Below are 7,500 nucleotides of genomic sequence, written 5' to 3' on the forward strand. Positions count from 1 at the left end.
CTTTGAGAAACACTGAAGTAACTGACAAAACATAGTTTAGCTGAAATCAGAATGGAAATGAGCCTTAGCGATAGCTAACTGAAACTGTGTGTGTTTACAAAACTAAAGAACAATCATCGGAAAACATGGCCTTAGTTTTCGTCTTCGTCGATATTTCATACATAAGCCTAATATTTTCTTGGATATGAAATATTATCTTCCAAAAGGTTTAGCTGTGCCTGTAGTTAAAATATATATTCTTTTAAATAGCAAAACATTGTCTGTCCCTCTTGAATCTCGCCCAGACTAAATTGACTAATCCTTGTTACATAATCTACTAAAAGTAAAAGTAATAAACCAAAAACCTAAACTAAACTAGCAAACCGGGTTTAAAAAAACAAACCCAGACTGTACCGAAATTGAAGACAAAACAAACGAAAGAACGACTGGAAATGTGCAACGAATGAAGAAACCCGCGGAAAGGTCGCGGTCCACCTTTACTGTAGGAACGCAGCATCAGGCCCCTGCACGCCAGCTGTGACCCCTGAGAGGATGAAGGCCTGACCTTTGACCCCGGGATCAGAGGTCGGAGGGCCTTCACCGCCGGGCCGCCCGCAGGCTGAGCCAGCTTTACCTGCCTGTCACTGACACAAGTGTCACGCACACACACACACACATGTACACGCACGTGTACACATGCACTCACACGCGCATACACGCACATCGTTGTTGTCGGGTGGACACCTTGTGTAAGTCCAAAACCGTTCATTTTGAATTTATCATTTTAAAAATGATTTAAACGAGTGAAAATGGCCGATCTACAAGCACACAATGCCTCGCAATTTTCATTAGTCTTGTGCGACAGTCTTGTTTGGTTGGGGCGGGCGTAGCTGAATGGTTAGTGTCCATACCTAGTATCCGGAGGTCCCAGAGGCCGCAGGTACCATTCCGGCACCAGCTATGTGTCGAAGTGTCCATGAGCAAGACACCTAACCCCTAACTGCTCCCCTCCCCCGCGCTCCTTGTGGGCAGCACTGGGTTCAGCTGGGTTAAGCTGAAAACTGAATTTCCCTCGTGGGATGACGTAGGTAAATTCTTCTTCTTCTTCTTGTATGAGGAAGCAGGGCTTTAGTTTACAAAAAAAACGTACAAATGTGAAACTTGGAGATACAAGATTTCTGCCCGACAGTGGCGATATATGATGCCTGTGGCTCTGTACGTCGCTGTTCATAAACCATATACATAGACACAGGCAGTGGTGTAAAGTAACTAAGTACATTTACTGAAGTACTGTTAAGGACAGTTTTGAAGTATTGTTTTTTATTTCCAATTTTCAGTACTTCTACTCCACTATATCTCAGAGGCAAATATTGTACTTTTACTCCACTACAATTATTTTACAACTTTAGTTACTAGTTACTTTGTAGATTTTGGTTATTATTACAAAACACACATTAACCACTTCAGCCCTATACATTTCAGCCGTTTGAAAACCTACAAGCCCTACAAGCTCACAATGCACCGCACTGCGACACATTGTGAGCTTGTAGATCGGCTATTTTCTGGACTTTTACTTGTAACAAAGTATATCTACAGGGGTAGGTGTGTTTAATGTGTCGGGTGTTACATAGGCATGTCAGAGAGATAGAGACAGAGCATGTGCTGCATATCTAGTCGATTTTTGGCAATCAACTAAGTCGATTAGTCTGATATCTTAATCCTACTTCATGGTACAATATTGCACAAAGATACCGAGCATGGCCGATCTTCTAGCTCACAAGCTACTGCATCAACATCGTGAACTCATAGATCATCTGTAGTTACTAGTTTCGTTCAAATTGAATCGTTTTTTGTAATCGATTAAATCGGTCGATTGGATTATTAGTTGCACCACTAGAGAGAGCTTTGGCTGGATGGGTTGTTAACAGAGTGGGATTCGTCTGCAGGCCACAGGTCATGTGTTGGGTGGGGGGGGGGGAGCTTATAAGAGAAGTTTGAGACGGGACGCGAGGGAGGGGAAGAGAAAGGTGATGACATTTAAGTCGCTACCAGTGTCAACCACAGAGAAAAGGGCATGCATGCATGCATGTGTGTGTGTTTCTCTGCAAACTCCTGTTTGGCAGCAGAGCAGTGCATACGGTATGTGTTTATAGTACAGTATGCGTGTCGGAAACTTTGCAAAAATCCTCTGTTTAAAAATGGACCCAAATGGACCCATGAAAGAAGTTGTATTCGTTTTTTACAGTGCAGGGAAAAGTACCTCTCTCTGTCTATCTCTCTCTCTCTCTCTCTCTCTCTCTCTCTCTCTCTCTCTCTCTCTCTCCAAACTCCCTTTTTAACAGTAATAATATAATAATCAGTAATATGGCTGTTTTGGAGCCTGCAATACATTGCAGGTGTTGTGTGCATGGTGTACTAGTTTGTGTGTGTGTGTGTGTGTGTGTGTGTGTGTGTGTGTGTGTGTGTGTGTGTGTGTGTGTGTGTGTGTGTGTGTGTGTGTGTGTGTGCGTGTGCGCGCGTGTGGTGGACTGGGTACACTAGAGTGCCACCTGTTCTCAGTCACGTGGCCCTCAAACGACGCTGTGACTCACACTCAACAGGCGGTGCATGGCACGCGTGCACACACACGTACACACACACACACGTACACACACACACACACACACACACACACACACACACACACACACACACACACACAGATGGCCACAGCACTGGCCCAGGACCTGCTGCTGTGAGTTTGGACGCCTGTGCGTGCGTGCGTGCACACTGCACACACACAGACACGCGCGTGCACACAGAGCGGTTTTGTGTAAGCCGTGCACACAATGGCATATTGATGATCTTATGACCACGCTACGGCAACAAATGAAAATTCCAAAAGGGCTCAACGATAAACGAACAAACGCGAGGAGAAAGAAACCAAAAGGCATTCTGGGCCCTTGTCCAACCACAGAACACTGTGGCCCCCCGTCCCGTGGCGTGCGTTTACACGGCTGATGGATGGCCGACCACCGTTTAACCCCGCGCTGGAATGTCTCAACATGTCTGACCCAGTGTAGCACAGGTGCAAACGGAACGGAGGCCTCTCTCCTTCTCCCCCATCGGTATTTATCATTTTAAAAAGGATTTAAACTAGTGAAAACAGCCGATCTACAAGCACACAACGCCTCGCACCGCGAGGCGTTGTGTGCTTGTAGATCTGCTGTTTTCACTACTTCTTGTGCGACGGCCTTGAATGATGAAGCAGGGCTTTGCGAAAAAACGTACAAATTTGAAACTTGGAGATACAAGGTTTCTGCCCGACAGTGACGGTTTACTTTGTTGGCCTCCCAGGCCCCAAAATGGAACGAATGCCGACATTTTATTTTGAATTTTTTCCCAATGGCCGGCCTGGGCCGTCCGGGAATGAATCGGCCGTTCGGGAGTTGTCCCGTTTTTTTTTTTCAGTGTAGCACAGGTGCAAACGGAATGGAGGCCTCTCTCCTTCTCCCCAAATGAATGTAAACCATTTCAAGGTTAAAGTTGATCTATGACGCAGTAAGCTCTAGCAAAGAAGAGATTACCTATGTTTGGGTTGTATTCTCCACAAATGCCTGTCTGGAGAAAGCATGGCAACAAGGGTGATCAAATGAGTACCGTATTTTCCGGACTATAAGGCGCACTTAAAAGCCTTTAATTTTCTCAAAAAACTACAGTGCGCCTTATATATGGATCATTCATTGACATTGACATTCCCTTTAGCACAGCTCCATCTGTTTGATGCATAACGCAACGGTAGCGTCTATTATGTGCGCCTTATAGTCAGGTGCGCCTTATATATGAAAACAGTTTGAAAATAGACCATTCATTGACAGTGCGCCTTATAGTCAGGTGCGCCTTATAGTCCAGAAAATACTGTAAATCAAATAGCGTTTGGTTTTTGGGCAGCATTTCCACTTTTGTCAACAGAAGGGCTCCCAACGAACCCTCACTCAGCCCATCTGTGACTTTGCTTGCACCTCCTGGTACTCCAACATCAAAGGTTCACTAAAGAATAAGCTTCAGTTCAAACCCCCCCCCCCCCCCCCCCCCCCAAACAAACTGATTCGGCTACTTCTCAACCTGGGGCCCATGACCCACCTGTTTCCCAGCCATTTTGCTAGCTTAGGAAGGGTAGAAGAGAGGGTTAAACGGTGAAAGAAAATGGGATTGGCTTTCAAAATAGTCAATGTGACTCCGAATGCCCCCAATACCTGCATATCTGACATATCATTTCCCTCTACTCTGTACACACTTTGGTCCACATGAAGAAATATATAAAGGCGTAGGTTAAAAAGAACAAGGAACTGATTGCTGATGGCAAGAATTCATTGTCACTGTTTGCTGTGAACACAGTGTTAGATTTGGTATGGTATTGATATGGGCGAGTCTATGCCAATCTAATACCACATAATTCATCAAATCATGATGTGTTCTAATAACCGAGCTACCTGGACAGACCTTTTTGAGAGACACAATGCATGAAAGTAGCGCCTAATCTGCCAAGAAACCCAGAGAATCGTATTGACGGCAGAGTGTACCTCAGTTCCCCATCGGTGTGAAATCTCCCGTGGCTCTCGTGTGGGCTTTGCTATTCGAACGTTGCGTGGAATGCGTCTACCTTTTGTAGACTTTTGTTATCAGCGAGTGAGTGTTGCCTTTATGGTTGCTGACAAAATGCCAAAAGACATCCGGAAACAGAGTTTCCTTTGTGTTGTGTTGATGATGATGACCTAGGATGTTGTCTGCCCTCTCCGTGACCTTTGTCCTTCCTGTGGTGTTGTTTCAGGAAGTGGGCGGAGTCATGGTGACCTGCTAGGACTGACTTCACCCTCACTCACCAGGTAAGACTGTCTGTCAGTCTGTCTGTCTGTCTGTCTGTCTGTCTGTCTGTCTGTCTGTCTGTCTGTCTGTCTGTCTGTCTGTCTGTGTGTCAAGCCTCGAACAGAGTCGGGTCCGCGGTGGAAGGCTATCCACCGCGGTGTAGTGCGGTGTAGTCTTTTTGAGTCATGAAACTACAACGTTAACGCTCAAAAAGACTACACCGCACTACACCGTGGTGGATAGCCTTCCACTGCGGACCCGACTCTGTTCGAGGCTTTAGGGATGGGACGATAAGCGATATTATTGTTTATCGTGATAAAAAACACTCACGATAATCGTAATCGTGGAGATTTAATTCATCCTGAAATCGTCCTCCGTCATGCACTGGGATCAATTCACCTTTTATTTGCCGAGCTGCATATCCGGTACCACTTAAACCCTCTATTGGTAAAACGTTCTTAAGTTATAATATACGTACTCGATACAGTCTTTTTTTCACTCTATACCAAATCTCTTAGCCAAAAAATAGACGATCTACAACGCTATGCGTTGTGAGCTTGTAGATCGTCTATTTTTTAAACGCTACGCGTTGTGAGCTTGTAGATCGCCTATTTTTGGGCAAATGTTCCACCCCAGGATAATGGATGTTGGGGATGTTTTGATTATCGCGCTAAGATCGTAAATCGAGATTTCTTTGGTCACAATCGTGATATGAAATGTTCATATCGTCCCATGATCCCAACGTCTGTCTGTCTGTGTGTGTCTCTTTCTCTGATTATAAACACCAATCTCTGTCTCTCTCGTTAACTCTTAAAACCACTTAACGCCCTATACTTAGTTGAGTGGGGTCCCCCAGGGCTGTACACTAGCACCCTCCCGTTTGTCGCTCTACACTAAATACCTCGCAGCCCATTTACAAGCCAATCTATACGCCCACGACGCAAGGCGTCGCCCCCCAGAGAATAGAGATTCCAGGGGTCAAGAAGAGGTTACTGGTCCACTTCCAAAGTCCAATGGCCACTCAGGATGTGACTGTACACAGATAGTACATAACACTATGTGTACGGTATGTTCAAGTGTACTGTGTGTACTGAATTTCCCCCTTGGGATAATAAAGGTATCTATCTATCTATCTATCTATCTATCTATCTATCTATCTACTGTGCAAAACACATACAGACACACACACACAAACACACACACACACACACACACACACACACACACACACACACACACACACACACACACACACACACACACACACAGACACACACACACACACACACACACACACACACACACACACACACACACACACACACACACACACACACACACACACACACACACAGACACACACACACACACACACACACACACACCCTATTTGGGTATGGAGAGTGAACGTACGCAGTCAGAGGAGTGGAGTGTCTCTGAACAGCGTGAGTAAGAGAGAGGAGTGTGGGAAGAGGACAATAGGGAGAGGGGGTGAGAAACGCACTCACTCGCCCGCGGGGAAGACAACGAGGGCTGTGAAAGAACGGATGTGAGTGGACCGTCGCTACTGTTACCCCCCCCCCCCACACACACACTTCCTGTGTGTGTGTGTGTGTGTGTGTGTGTGTGTGTGTGTGTGTGTGTGTGTGTGTGTGTGTGTGTGTGTGTGTGTGTGTGTGTGTGTGTGTGTGTGTGTGTGTGTGTGTGGTGATGGAAAAAGTACTCGAATGTTGTACTTGTGAAAGTATCAATACTGCAATATAGAAATACTCTGTTACAAGTAATAGTCCAGGAATTCAAAATGTACTTGAGCAAAAGTACAAAAGTATTTGGTATCAAAATGTACCCAATACCTAATGTACCAAGTACCAAAAAAGTAAACGTACTCATTATGCAGAATGACCCATTTCAGGTTTTCAGATGCATAAAAATCATTTGAAAATAGCATATCTACAAGCTCACAGTGCGTCACGGATTGTGAGCAGCATACTATTCTTCCGTGGATGAATGGTAGTCTCAGCCAAACCTGGTGATGGTTAGGGTTAAAGTTAGTCACAGTACAGTTAAGTGGCGGTAGCTAAAGGTTACGTTTAGTCACGCAGTGGCGGTGGTGGTTGAGGTTAGGGTCAGAGGTTTGAGTGAACCAATGCCGGCCATGGAAATCAGTCAAGTTTAGTTTAGTGCAATAAAGTGTGTGTGAGTGGTCTTCCTGGGTGTTGTGGTGTGGGTGAGCGTGTGTGGGGGGGGGGGGGGAGGTGTCACCCTGTGCTGCTGAGTAAGAGTTGTAGTGGTGGTAGTAGTAGTAGTTGTGTGTGTGACTCAAGGAGGGATGGGACGATATGAAAATGTCATATCACGATTATTGTGACAAAAGAAATCGCGATTTACGATGTTATCGCGAAAATCTAAATCCATTTTCCTGGGGCAGAACATTTGCCCAAAGAATAGCAGATCTACAAGCTCACAACGCGTCGCGTTGCGACGCGTTGTGAGCTTGTAGATCGGCTATTTTTTGGCAAAGCCATTTAATAGAGAGTGAAAAAAAAGAGTCTATCAAGTACGTATATCGTAAGTACCTTTTACCAATATAGGGGGTTTAAGTGGTACCGTATTTGCAGCTCGGCAAATAAAAGGTGAATTTATTCCAGAGCATGACGGAGGACGATTTCACCATAA

The 7,500-nt window shown here is 45.3% G+C and overlaps 1 protein-coding gene across 5 annotated transcripts in view; it reads left to right on the plus strand.

Annotated features, from left to right (window-relative positions):
* Positions 1 to 7,500, plus strand: part of kdm6ba (lysine (K)-specific demethylase 6B, a) — a 242,263-nt gene that overhangs the window by 169,365 nt on the left and 65,398 nt on the right. For all 5 annotated transcript variants that reach the window (XM_080742373.1, XM_080742377.1, XM_080742378.1 and 2 more), the window contains one exon: positions 4,790 to 4,844. The gene's annotated coding sequence lies outside the window, so the exon portion shown is untranslated. The remainder of the gene's footprint in view (positions 1 to 4,789; positions 4,845 to 7,500) is intronic.

This window comes from Nannobrachium achirus (assembly GCF_963921795.1).
Source record: "Nannobrachium achirus genome assembly, chromosome: 14".
Lineage (NCBI taxonomy): Eukaryota > Metazoa > Chordata > Actinopteri > Myctophiformes > Myctophidae > Nannobrachium > Nannobrachium achirus.